Source organism: Oryx dammah, unplaced genomic scaffold, assembly GCF_014754425.2.
Source record: "Oryx dammah isolate SB20612 unplaced genomic scaffold, SCBI_Odam_1.1 HiC_scaffold_15, whole genome shotgun sequence".
NCBI lineage: Eukaryota > Metazoa > Chordata > Mammalia > Artiodactyla > Bovidae > Oryx > Oryx dammah.
Genome location: NW_024070199.1, coordinates 12,669,085 through 12,684,033, shown reverse-complemented (window position 1 = coordinate 12,684,033; position 14,949 = coordinate 12,669,085).

Below are 14,949 nucleotides of genomic sequence, written 5' to 3'. Positions count from 1 at the left end.
GCTCCAAAATCACTGCAGATGGTGACTGCAGCCATGAAATTCAAAGACGCTTACTCCTTGGAAGAAAAGTTATGACCAACCTAGATAGCATATTCAAAAGCAGAGACATTACTTTGCCAACTAAGGTCCATCTAGTCAAGGCTATGGTTTTTCCTGTGGTCATGTATGGATGTGAGAACTGGACTATGAAGAAGGCTGAGCACTGAAGAATTGATGCTTTTGAACTGTGGTGTTGGAGAAGACTCTTGAGAGTCCCTTGGACTGCAAGGAGATCCAACCAGTCCATTCCGAAGGAGATCAGCCCTGGGATTTCTTTGGAAGGAATAATGTTTGAAGCTGAAACTCCAGTACTTTGGCCACCTCATGCGAAGTGTTGACTCCCTGGAAAAGACTCTGATGCTGGGAAGGACTGGGGGCAGGAGGAGAAGGGGACGACAGAGGATGAGATGGCTGGATGGCATCACGGACTCGATGGACGTGCGTCTGAGTGAACTCCAGGAGATGGTGACGGACAGGGAGGCCTGGCGTGCTGCGATTCATGGGGTCGCAGAGAGTCGGCTGAGATGAACTGAACTGAGCATTGTACAGGAGGCAGTGATCAAAACCATCTCCAAGAAAAAGAAATGCAATAAAGCAAAATGGTTATCTGAGGAGGCTAACAAATAGCTGAAAAAAGAAAAGCCTTCCTCAGTGATCAATGCAAAGAAATAGAGGAAAACAATAGAATGGGAAAGACTAGAGGTCTCCTCAAAAAAATTAGAGGTACCAAGGGAATATTTCATGCAAAGATGGGCACAATAAAGGACAGAAATGGTAGGGACCTAACAGAAACAGAAGATATTAAGAAGAGGTGGTAAGAACACACAGAAGAACTATATTAAAAAGATCTTGATCAGATAACCATGATCGTCTCATCACTCACCTAGGCCAGACAGCCTGGAGTTCAAAGTCAAGTGGGCCTTAGGAAGCATCACTATGAAGAAACCTAGTGGAGGTGATGGAATTCCAGCTGAACTACTTCAAATCCTAAAAGATGATGATGTGAAAGTGCTGCACTCAATATGCCAGAAAATTTTAAAAACTCAGCAATGGCCATAGGACTGGTAAAAGTTAGTTTTCATTCCAATCCCAAAGATAGGCAATGCCAAAAAATATTTCAAACTACCACACAGTTGCCCTCATTTTACATGCTAGGAAGGTCACGCTCAAAATCTTCCAAGCTAGGCTTCAACAGTATGTGAACTGAGAACTTCCAGGTGTAAAACCTGGATTTAGAAAAGGCACAGGCACCAGAGATCAAACTGCCAACATCTGTTGGATCATAGAAAAAGCAAGGGGGTTCCAGGAAAACATCAACTTCAGCTTCACTGACTATGCTAAAGCCTTTGACTGCGTGGATCACAACAAACTGTGGAAAAGTCTTAGAGAGACTGGATTACCAGACCACCCTACCTGCCTCCTGAGAAACCTGTATGCAGGTCAAGAAGCAACAGTTAGAACAGACATGGAACAACAGACTGGTTCCAAATTGGGAAAGGAGTACCTCAAGGCTGTATATTGTCACTGTGCTTATTAACTTTATGCAGTGTACATCATGCAAAATGCTGGACTGGATGAAGCACAAGCTGGAATCAAGACTGCCAGGAGAAATATCAATAACCTCAGATATGTAGATAACACCACCCTTATGGCAGGAAGTGAAGAACTAAAGAGTCTCTTGATGAAAGTGAAAGAGGACAGTGAAAAAGTTGGCTTAAAGCGCAACATTCAGAAACCTAAGATCATGGCATCCATTCTCATCACTTCATGACAAATCGATGGGGAAACAATGGAAACAGTGACAGAGTTTATTTGGGGGGGGAGGGCTCCAAAATCACTGCAGATGGTGACTGTGGCCATGAAATTAAAAGACCCTTACTCCTTGGAAGGAAAGTTATGACCAACCTAGATAGCATATTAAAAAGCAGAGACATTACTTTGCCAACAAAGGTCCATCTAGTCAAGGCTATGGTTTTTCCAGTGGTCATGTATGGATGTGAGAGTTGGAATATAAAGAAAGCTGAGCACCAAAGAATTGATGCTTTTGAACTGTGGTGTTGGAGAAGACTCTTGAGAGTCCCTTGGACTGCAAGGATATCCAACTATTCCATCCTAAAGGAGATCAGTCCTGAGTGTTCATTGGAAGGACTGATGTTGAAGCTGAAACTCCAATACTTTGGCCACCTGATGAGAAGAGCTGGGTCATTTGAAAAGACCTTGATGCTGGAAAAGACAGAAGGCAGGAAGAGAAGGGGACAACAGAGGATGAGATGGTTGGATGGCATCACCGACTCAATGGACATGAGTTTGGGTAAACTCCGGGAGTTGGTGAGGGACAAGGAAGCCTGGCATGCTGCAGTCCATGGGTTCACAAAGAGTCAGACATGACTGAGCGATTGAACTGAACTGAAGACTAATTATTTGGCTCAGGCTTTGTGAGTGTGATCTATGCATTATAACATTTCCTTTACATATTGGTGTTAATACTCATTGATAATCTTTGCCTAACATTGCTCTTTCCCATTGGGGATTTCAAATGGCAATTTTCTCAATCATTTATTAGCAATAGTTGTACAAATTAGAATACATTCCCCTCACTTTTCATTGTTCTATATTCCATTGGAAATAGTTTTTACTTCAGTTAGTTAGGGACCTGCTAAATGTAGCTAGGGCTGATACACAGGAATCACTTATACCACTTACATAATGGTCTTTCCTAGTCTCCCAGTTCCAAGAGTAGTATTTATGCTGAAAAGTGAAAACAACAGTGAAAGTAACTTCACTGTATCACAAAATCATAACTTCTAGTCCTTTCTCTGTGTCTTTACTCATGCTGGAACCCCTTCTACTGCTTTCTTTCTGTGCCCAGGTGTTATAAGATCTTATCAAAATGTGAATATGTTCCCTCAGAGTGGGGAGTAATGTAATCTGTTATGATTATCAGTGATTAGTATTTTATCATTCATTGGCAAGGAAATAGCAAAGCTTAGTCGATCAAAGTATACAAAATGGTTGTTTTGACCAGAAGGAGAGAGACCATTCTGAATAACTAAAGTTATAGTCAGGGTAATCACTGCAATAATAACCTTAAGATAATATTTACAAACTATGTCTTTGTTCCAGATTCTGGTATAAGCACGTTACAGACTTTAATTTATTGGGTTGGCCAAAAATATGTTCATTTAGTGAACACATTGTTCAATAAAGCTCTTGGTAAAAATGAATAATGTGTCTTTTATTTTTACTTAAAACCTAATGAACTTTCAGTCAATTCAATATTTAATCACAAAGACTCTGTGAAGTAAGTTTGATTATAATCCACAATGAAGGATGAAGAGAGAGGTCTATAGCAAGTGGTAGGACTGGAAAGACGCAGACAATGGGGAGCTCTGAGCATTCAGCCACAGTCTAGGAACCCGATACCTAATCATCTAATAAAAGAAGGAACCTGGAGGCAGTAAAGATGAAAGTAACTTCTCTTTCAGCTAAATTTAACTTTTTGCCAATTTAACAAACCTGCCACCAAAGCCTAGACTGTTAGCTAAAAGAAGACTGGACAATTTGTCTCCTCAAGAGATCTCTAATAAACCGAGGTTCAGGGAGGGGACATTACTTGTCACTGAGAGCTGGATCGGTGCCAGGACCAGGACACAGCTGCAGTGAGTCCCCAGGCTTTGTACTTTGTACTTGCTACATTCTTGTACCCACTTTCCCAACTTTTGACATGCAATTTCCCTGTCACACTTCTGCAGTTCTTCTAATTAAGATTTATAATTCCAATGACCAGTGTAGTACAGTAGGAAGAACAAGTCATTTAAGGCTAAGCAGACTCATATAAGTCTAAGCAGATTCATATCATAAGGCTAAGCAGACTCATGGAGAATGGCACGGCAGTCCACTCCAGTGTTCTTGCCTGGAGAATCCCAAGGACAGAGGGGCCTGGTGGGCTATGGTCCATGGGGCTGCAAAGAGTCAGACATGACTGAAGCAACTTAGCACACACAGACTCATATTTGTATGCCAGACACACAACCTTTTTGGATGTCCCTTTTCTCATCCAGACATAATGAGTTCCATCGGATTGTTATGAGATTTTAAGTTATCTATATGGCTAGCCCTATCCCTTCAAATCTCAAGTTTTTCAATGAAATGAAAATTTTAACAACATATCCTCCAGATAATTCCTAAAGTGAAGAAGAGACAGACCTGAAGCATGGTACTTCTTCTCTCCTGATCCCCACTTAATCTCTTTTGCATCTGGGAAGACGTATGTTCCTGTCACTACCTGTATCTTATTATCCAGACTCATCTTTCGAAACGTCTTGGTGTTTATCTACCAAGAGAATTCCTTAACGCATGATACATTAATTGATGTCAAATCTGCCATCCTAGTTTTGATTTCTAAATTGCTCCTTTATTTTCTTTGGAAGAGTTTAAGAACAGTAACAAAAAGTATTCTTCCTCAATTCAATTTTGTCATGAAATAAAGTTCCACACAAAATTCTAATTTGCTGAGGAAGATGATTTCACTTAAGGAACCAAACTAGCTTCCTTTCTGCCCAGTGCTTAGATCTGAAGCAGCCCCCAACCCCGTGCCAGACACTCATGACAGGTACCCACATCACAAATCACTCGTGAACCAGTTCATCACTTTTGTTCCACTCACTTCAGCCTGTTCTCCTTCTCCAAGCTTTGGATCTGTTTGTTCTCCTTACACTCAGCACAATTTCCCCAACTACATGTGACCTTGCCTTCTTCTTGCCCACATTTCACGTTCTGCCTTGAATGGTGGTATAGTGCCTTTGCCTGGACACTTCAACCGAAGCAGGAAAAATAATGCATTTATGTAAAATTCAACATAGATGAACTGGATTTCTTGGAGATCATTGCCCATGATACCTACTTACAGACCCCAGTTATATTTCATTTATGCTCCTCTCTCAATTTGGAATGCCCTTCCTTCCTTTTTATTTACCTCACCAAAACTATTCATCACGGAAGATTAGGATGAATAATATCTTCTACAAAACCTTCCCCAAATTTCCCTACTCCTACAGACTGTATTAGGTAACCCACCTTTATACTTCATTAACATCTTGTTCATAATTATATTATGGAATGTAACATAATTCATGGCAATTATGTTTTCGTATAATTAACATAATAGTCATCACATTTCTTACACTAGACTGTGAACTCATTCAGGATAGAGACTTAATCTTTTTCACACCCTTCCATTTCTACTACCTTACCCAGCACAAAGCAAATACTCAGTTTATCAGCTTGACTCAATTCTGATGCAAGGTTCATATGGAGAACTGGGACAGCAGGAAGGAGGTCCACAAATACACCAAATGGAAACAGAGATTTCCAAACTACACAAAAACCTTACTCGATTGAAAAGTAAAACTTAAGAGAATCCTGGACATGTCTCATTTTCTTCATCTGTAAAAATAGTTCTAGTGATGCATACGTTATACCCATGTTAATGACATTAAGTAAAACATAAGAAAGCAGAGTATGTGGCACAGAGCAGGTGCTCTGTGGTAGAAAATAATTGCGAACTGTCGTTCAAGCTAGAATTTCTCCTACAATTTGTATTAAAACAGAAAAAATAGAAAACAAAAGTCGATATCTTTAAAATATATAAAAGTGTTATGAGGCTATTTTATTTCCCTTTTACAGCTTTACTGGGGTATAACTGATATACAACATTATATAAGTTTAAGATATACATGATGATTTGATACATGGATATATTGCAAAATGATTAACACACTACAGTTACTTAATACCTCCATGACTTTGCATAATTACCACGTTGTGTGTAGGGGGGGTGTTGAAAACATTAAAGATCTACTCTCTTTTTATGGTTGAATAATATTCTGTTGTGTGTATGTATGTGTATATTACATTTTCTATATTCCTTCATCCATCAGTGGACACTGAGGTTGTTTTTAACTTTTGACTATTGTGAATAATGCTGCAATGAACGTGGGTGTGCAGCTGTCTTTTCAAGATCCTGATTTCACGTCCTTTGGATATTCACCCAGAAGTGGAATTGCTAGATTATACGATAGTTCTGTTTTTAGCTTTTGAGAAACCCTCATACTGTTTGAAAGTTGATATTTCTTGATCACAAGTTTATTTAACATATTTTGACCACCTATTTTGTGATCCACCATCTCTATGGGTGAAACTACTACCCAAATCACATGATCTAATCTGTATCTCCTCTATGAACTCCTATCCTGAGCTCCAGAATCATTCATTTATTTCCTTCCAGATATCTAAAGGTAACTTAAGCCATGACCAAGAGGAAATATATCATTTTCTCTAAACTATTTCCTCCTCTAGTATTCATCTCAGTAGTAACATCAATAAATCACCAAGACCCAGACTCTTCTCATATATATCCTTTGTGTCCAATTATCCCTCAGATCTTACCTTTTTAATATTCATTAATTCCAACAAATAATTAAATTCTTGTGCAAAGTACTATATTAGGCATTAAGCCTACAGTCGTGGTCAAAATAAATAAATCTTACTCTAACAGATTTTACCTTCTGGAATCTTGATAGGTGAATAAATGCATGCATATATATGCATATATACTGTCAGGGGATGAATGGCAATGAAGAAAAATAAATTAAGGTTAAAGAATGGAGAAAATTGGAGAGAGTTGCTGTTTGAGCAAAGTGGCCAAAGAATGGCTCTGTGCTAAAATAACATTTGAGTGCTGTGCGCTATTAGCAGCTGGTGTCTGACTCTCTGTGATCCCATGGACTATAGCTGGCCAGGTTCCTCTGTTTTTGGGGATTCTCCAGGCAAGATTCTCCAGGGAAAGAATACTGGAGCGGGTTTCCATGTCCTCCTCCAGTGGATCATTCCAACCCAGGGACTGAACCCAGGTCGCTCGCATTACAGGCAGATTCTTTACCATCTGAGCCAACCAAGGAAGCCCAAGAATACCGGAGTTGATTGCCTATTCCTTCTCCAGGAATCTTCTTGACCTAGGAATCGAACCGGGGTCTCCTGCATTGCAGGTGGATTCTTATCAGCTGAGCTCCCAGGGAAGACCTAACATTTGATAGGGACCTAAATGAATTGAGAAGGAAAGCCAGCATGGCTAGAACAAGTGGGTTAAAGGGAAATGGCACTCAATGAAATCAGAGGGGTGATGGTGACTAGATTATGGGAGCTTTATGAACCACAGTCAAAACTTAGAAACTTTTGTGACATTGCTGGCAGCAAGTATCCTGAGCTGACTTAAGTTTTTAGAAGAATCTCTCCTGTTCTAATCTCTTTTTTGAGGCTAACTTCTATATCAAATACCCAGGCTGAGAGTGAGCATCTTCACATGAATATCTAAATAGTAATAATACACTTAACTCTTGATTTCCTATACTCCAAACTGTTTTCTTCTTCATTATTCTCTATTTCACACAAAAGCATATGGTTAATCAACACTCAACCCAGAAATCATCCTGAATCCCTATATTCTTCTCCCCCGCAACCCCAGTATCAGCAAATCATGTTAATGCCACCTCCCAGATGAATCACAAATCTGAATATCTCTACTGCTTTCCTAGGTTTAAAGTCACCATAATTGCCAAAACTACCATCTATACAGCCTCTTGTCTTATCTCCTTGCCTTCTTGTCCACTTACCATTCATTCTCCACACAAGAATTATTATCTTTATAAAATGTATATTGGATCACATCATGCCCTTGCTTAAAACTGGTAAGATTTTTTGTTGAACTTAAAAACAAACTTCTCTTTGACTAACCAGGTCCTCTATGACTTAATTTCAAAAGGCCCCTTTCAAATAAGGTGCTGCTATAACAAGTACTTAACAATTTGGTAGTGGTTTTGGGCTTCCTGGGTGGCTCAGATGGTAAAGAAGCCACCCACAGTGCAGAAGACCTGGGTTCGATCCCTGGGTTGGGAAGATCCCCTGGACGAGGGCATGGCAACCCACTCCAGTATTCTTGCCTGAAGAATCCCCATGAACAGAGGAGCCTGGCCTGCTATAGTCCATGGGGTAGCAAAGAGTCAGACACGACTGAGAGACCAAGCGCAGCATATGTTTGGAATTGAGCAATGGGAAAATGGTGGAAAAATTTGGAGGAGTAAAACAGAATAAGTCTAGATTGCACAGAATAGATTGTTGGTAGAAACACTGATTTAAAAGACTATGGCAATGAGGGCTCAGAAGAAATGAGGATAGACCATAAAGCCTGTTGAGTCTTAGGGAATAACAAAATAGTCATAAATAGACTGTTCATAGAAATATGAACTCTATTGCTAGGGACTCGCTAGGGACTCAGAAGGAAATTAGGGACATGTTATTAGAAATTGGAGGAAAAGGATCCTTGTTATCAACTGGCAAAAAAAAAAACCCTCAGTATTTTCTACAGTTATGTGGAAAGCAGAACTTATAAGCATATGTGCTGGTTCTGAGTTTCAGAGCATTGAGAGGAGAACACTTCTTCATTGAGTTAGACAAAGCTATGGTCCTAGACATTGGTCCCTAAGTTAGTCTCTCCACATTCCATATCATGGAGAATATACTGAATCTAGAAAACAAGGGAAAGTGGAATTGCACAGTAATTCATATTGGCTTCCTCTGAATGTCCATAGCACATGTATAATTACCTAAGAGCTTAAGTAAAGGCAAGAAATAGTAAAACACACCGTTTTTGTATTTGTCAGACTTCTTACCTGTGGATAACAGACAACACTAGATCTCATATTAAAGGAGCTAAATAGCTTACAGAATCCTAAAATGGGTTGAAAAAGGAACACACTTTGATATTTAGCTGATGAGGTTTCACAGCAAATTGGTGAAGATGCAGCGGCAAGTTGCAGCCTGGTTTCTTCTTGCCACCCACTGTAAAATGTGAAGTGAAAGATATAAACTAAGAGAAAGAGTGCTGCACAAAAAGGAACCAGCTCCAGGTGATCTGAAAAGTTCTCAGCCTATCCAGATTTCAAAAGATGCCAAAATTAGTAGACTCATTGCCAGGGAAACATGCTCTGGGGAGAAAATCAAGGATGTGTCTGGATATTTTGCTAGTTTGGTGGTTTGGAATCCTCAAAGGCCAGAGTATTCGATCACACAGAGGGCTCTTTAAAGAAATTAAGCATGTGACTCATGGATCTCCTCAGCATCTAATAAGCAGCTATGAAAAAACATAAGACTATTCAGGAAATACTTATGGAGGAGGCTCTTGTTTAATGAAATAAAACCCTGAGCCATACATGAGAGACCTACAAGGCTTTCGAGAGTATTCTACCAGCAGAAATAGTGCCGCCTTAGACTAAAAGGACAGAGAAGAATGAAATGGAAAAAGGTTGTTAGATTCTCTACAAGCATAAAACAAGCTGATGAAACTACTCAAGTGCAAACATTGACTACCTTTTGTGAAAAAAGGATTACTTAGAGGGCAGAGCCAGCAGCCCAGAAGACAAAATTGCCGAGTCCAAAGAATAGAGCTGTGGGCCAAGAGTTTGTGGTAAAATTTAGTACAGCAGCAACAGGAATCTAATACCAAGTCAAGAACTGAAATTATATGCATTTATTTGTCTGGTATCAGATTCCTTCTTCTCTTAGGAAGTAAGTTCCATGAGAATCAAAGACCTTGCATGTGTTATTCATTGTTATATCTCCAGGACCTAGAACACTGTTTAATACAGTATATAATGATAAATATCTGTCAAATAAATGAATTATATATTAACAAGTTGCATATTAATCATGTAGCTAAAGTTCCATGCAATTCCCAGATCTCATACTAAGCATATTTCCTCATTTTTATAAAGCAGAGCAAAAGGTACCACTAACATAGGCATACATATGAACCCAAATAATTTAAGAGAAATAAGTCTTGTGAAGGTGTTAATATCTAATCATGAAAAAGTACAAGTGTACTTGTGATATACTTTACAACAATCTGGACACACTAGTGTGCCACACCACCAAATTTTAGTGAGATCTAAATTTCACATCTGTGATGATATCAAAAGTCATGGGCTTTCTGTAGTCATTAACTATCCTTGAACCAACTATCTCAACAGAAAGAAAAAGGTTTTTGATAGAACTCTGCTTTTGCTCAAAAATCCCAATGGCATTTACTGTTGAGCTGTGGCCTTCCTTGAAGATTTTATCAGAGGAAGGTTTAAAGGTTGGTGTGTCGCATTGTAAAAGAACCCAGAGATAATCTGGAAGTTGGATCATTTTAAAACTCTGTATAACTTCCACACAATGCAATTAAACTGGGTTCTCCTAAACCCAATTTTATTTTCCAAATCCAGTAGACCAGTTTCCCTCTGTAGACCATTTTTGAAATCTGCTGCTACAGTTCTGTTCACTGAAATCATATCAGCTGATACCAAAATGAAGCCCAAGAGTCATGTATATATTTTTTCTATAAATGTTGGTTTATATAAATGGGCTCAAAATACACCTGAGACAAGGGCTGAGTCTCAAATGGCATTTGAGAAAATCATTTGGCTGTGAAAAATAATCTAACTGAATATTCCATTAATATATGGTGTACATGGGACAATTTACTAAGTAGGTTGAGAAAGGTGAATTTTAATAAGGAACTGGTTTTGATTTCTGATTGTATTTTAGATCACTCAGATTTCTTTACCAGGAACAGAAAAAAAATGATCAGAAATAAGCATTAGTAGGTATTTAGAAAGGTTTCTTACTAGCATTCTCAGGTACTTTTGTACCAATTCTTATGGTTATTGTTCCTATTCTTTAAAAAGTGCTCATTGAGTACCTATCAAGTATCCTGGATTTAGAAATTCCAGATTAAAACCCAAGAAGACTAGGCTTTCTTCATCCTCTCTCTCTCAATGGCATTACTGTATTCAGCAATAAATCCTCACTAAAATTCCAGTGGAAAGAAAAAGGAGTTCATCTCAGACATAGATTTAAATTACAGACAATATAACAATGGTTCTTGTGTTGATTATCTATGGTTATGTGACAAACTGCTTCCACATTTAAAACAGTAAGCATTTATTATCTCATTTCTTTTCTGTGGTTCAGAGAGCCACATGTGGCTTAAATGAGCACTCTGACTCACAGTCTCTCATAAGACTGCAGTCAACTTGTTCACAACTTGCTCACCTGACTAGAGCAAGCCCAAGCCCCCTTGATAGGTATAAGTCTGCAATAGCTATTGACTGGAGAAATCAGTTCCATACCACAAAAGCTTCTCTACAAGACAACTCACAACAGAAGCTGTTTCCCTCAAGAGTAAAGAGGCAAAAGAAAAACATGACATACACAATGGAAATCATGGTCTTTTTGTAACTTGATGTCTGAGGTGACATCCTACCACTTTCACATTATTCTGTGTATTAGGAATAGGTCCAGTCCACACTCAGAGTCATGAATAATAAGAGGCAGGAATCATTGGAGAGCACTACAGAGACTGCCTACCACACATTTCTGCTCAGAGATTTGAAATTCTCATATGATGATGGTTCATTTTAAGTGTCAACTTGATTCAATGATAGTGACTAGCTGTCAAACAAACACTAGACTACAGGTTGCTATAAAGGTACTTTTAAAATGTCATTAACATTTACAATTTTTTAAGTAAAGCAGATTACCACCACCCCCTGCCCCACATAAGATATATAGGCCTCATCCAATCTACTGATGACCTCAAGAGCAAAGATTGAGAAAAAAGGACTTGTGCTACCAGCCTGCACCATAGAAACCCTGCCTGAATTCCCAGCTTTCAGACTCAAAATTGTAATATCAACTCTCACCTGAATCATCAGCCTGTTGTTGCCTTGCCTTACAGATTTTTGACTTACCAGACTCCATGATTATGTTAACTAACTTACTAAAAATATCTTTCTTTCTCTATCATCCCCTCCATCCTTCTCTCTCTCCGTCTTCCTCTCTCTTTCCCGAGTATCTAGACACAAAGGTCATATATACATTTAGATACGTACACATATATATATATACATCCCATTGGTGCTGTTTCTCTGTAGGGCCATGACTAATACATATGCAATATGAAAATACTAGCATCTCATCCAATTATCACTCAAGATTCTTGTGAAGTTGAAACATAGTAATATAGTATTAAAAGAATATTGACTTTGGATTCAGTGACACAGACCTGTGCTCAAAATCCAGCTCTCTACGTAAACGTCTTTTGACCTTACACAAACTATTTATTCTTCCTGAATTAGTATAATGCCCTGAAATAAAGATAATGTTATTTATACTGTAGAATCAAAATGAAATCATACAGGAAAAAGACAGTTTGAATATAAGTCACTTGACCAAAATTAATTATAAACATTTTGTATTACCAAATGTAAACTACATAACTAATATTTTAATATAACTATTGTTACTATTATCATCACAGTTTGCCATACTCAAATAGTAAAGACACCATGTGGATAAAAGAAGTTAACATCAGTTCTCTTTTCACTGTTTATGAGTTTCCTACCAACTGGAAACAAAGAAACAAAAAAATAACAGCAAATAGGGCATTCATAGGTAGAAGGAATAAATCACAGTTTAAAACAGTCAATTAATCAGCTCATTTTCCTTGAAATCAATATGTTCTCACATTTGCCAGTGTGTTAATTATTGTGGCAGGGTTTTTCAAAGTTGCTTAGTAAATTTAGACACATTTCAGCCCAGATGTGTGTTTGCCATAATATGTTTTCTATGTAAATATTGACAATATTTCTTTGGGGACCTTTGGCTCTGTAATGTTTCTGTTCAGTTTAACAGAGTATTTGGTCATTTTCCAGAGTGGATGTAAGCATTAGCTTGTAATTCATGACATGGTGTGATAAAAATCATAGATTGGGCAGAGAAGTGAGATGAAAAGTTCTTCACTTAGCCTATTTAACAATGGTGAACATTCTACTTGGAGAATATACTCATGATCCTGCCTTAATGAGTATAGACTCCAAGTCTTCTATTTGGTATCTGTTGTCCATTAATACACATGATTCTATATATTGTCCTCAGCATTTCTGGTCATATACATGTATGGGAAGATCAATGCAGTATTGCATGGTGCAAACTGCAGTGTGCTGAGGCTCAAACAAGGATTGTACTAGTTTTCTGCTTGTAACCATATGATTTTGAAGAAGTCATTTAACCTCTCAGAGCTTTAGTTTTCTCATCTATGTAGTGAACTAGTTGGTAGACAATTCTTCCATGAACCTAAGGATATTATAAAACTTCAAATTCTTCCCTTTGGGTAAAATGGTAATTTTGTTTACATTCCAAAACAAATGATATTACTCCTTGCTTCATTTATCTGTAAGTCAATAATCACTCTAAGTTGAACAACAAATGGTTAGTTGTTGTTTATTTTTTAAACCAACTCTCAAGTTGGACTCTAGCAAAGCTCCAAGGAAATGAAAAACTAGACAGTTAAGTGTACATATAAAGGATGAATCAGGAAAATGCCAAATAAATTAACAGGTAATAGAGTTCAATAATAAAGTATATATTTATCAATAATTATTTTATTATTATCATTAATAGTTGATTCATCTCAAGACTAAAATAATTTAACTAAGGCATCTTCATTTGCTCTTCATCTCCCCTTATGGCAGTGAGGATTTTTTTTATTTTTATTGAAGTATAGTTTATGTACAATATTGTACATGTTTCAGGTGAACAACATAGTGATTCACAATTTTTAGAAGCTACATTCCATTTATAGTTATTATAAAATATTTGCTATATACCCTATGCTGTACAATACGTCCTTGTAACTTATTTATTTTACACATAGTAGTTTGTGTCTCTCAGTCTCAGACCCCTATCTTGGCCCTGCCCTCTTTCCTCCTCCCACTGGATATATGAAATGACTGGATGAAAACAAATAAGAGAAGAGAGTCTTCAGTCCCACACTCAAGAACTGGAACTAAACAGAACCCTGTTTGAGGATTGTCTTTCTTCTGCATCAGCTGTCCTAGAGACCAGAGCATGGCTAGAAGGCAGCTGCTACAACAACGTCAGGTGTGCAGGAGACAAAGGACTTAGCTCAAGTATACAGTCTTGAAATACAAATCTGACAATGTGAAGCGTGCGATAAAAATCCATATGAACACATTACAAATGCTGTATTGGAATGATTTCCAAAACATGTTTCATAACTAACTACTCTAGTTTTAAGAACTAAAAAAAAGACAACAATGTATTAGAAAGTCTTAGTCCCATTGAGCCTCTCAGGGCATCAGTTGAACATAATCCACAGCAGCTTAAAAAATCTACTGCAATACTGAGATTTTTTCCTGCCTTCTCACATACTACCTCCAGACATAGTATGTGTCTTCTTTCCCTAGATGAAGAAACCATTTTCAATATTCTGATGCAGAGTATCCGTCATGAAAAAGGATTAAAGTTCATCATAGGTGTATCCAGGGATATCTCCAAAAACATTGGTAATATTACCAGGTAGAATCTAATCACTTGCTGGACCACTGAAAGGTTAATATACACCTTGAAGTTTGCAAAGAGGGAGAGGAGAAGGGAGGGAGGAAAAAGAGGAAGAAAAATAGAGGAAGGAAAGGGAGGAAGAAACGGAGGGGTGGAAGGGAGAAAAAGGAAGAAAATGCCAGTTGTATTTTCTGTATTTCTTGTTTTCCATCCAGTCAGCACAAATGGGCAGTAAGCCCATAGGACCTTGAATATTCATTCTCTCTGTTTTAGACATCAGACTGTGTCACCGAGTCAAGTCAGTTCTATTGTTGACATTCAACCTCATAAATCACGAATGGCCAAACAAGAGGAGAGAGCCTTGGATGTCTCCCGGCTTAAGTGTGCTCTGTAATAGAGATCCCCAGAGAGTCCTGGTTTGAGACTGCACTTTTCTTCTCAATTTAAAGTGAG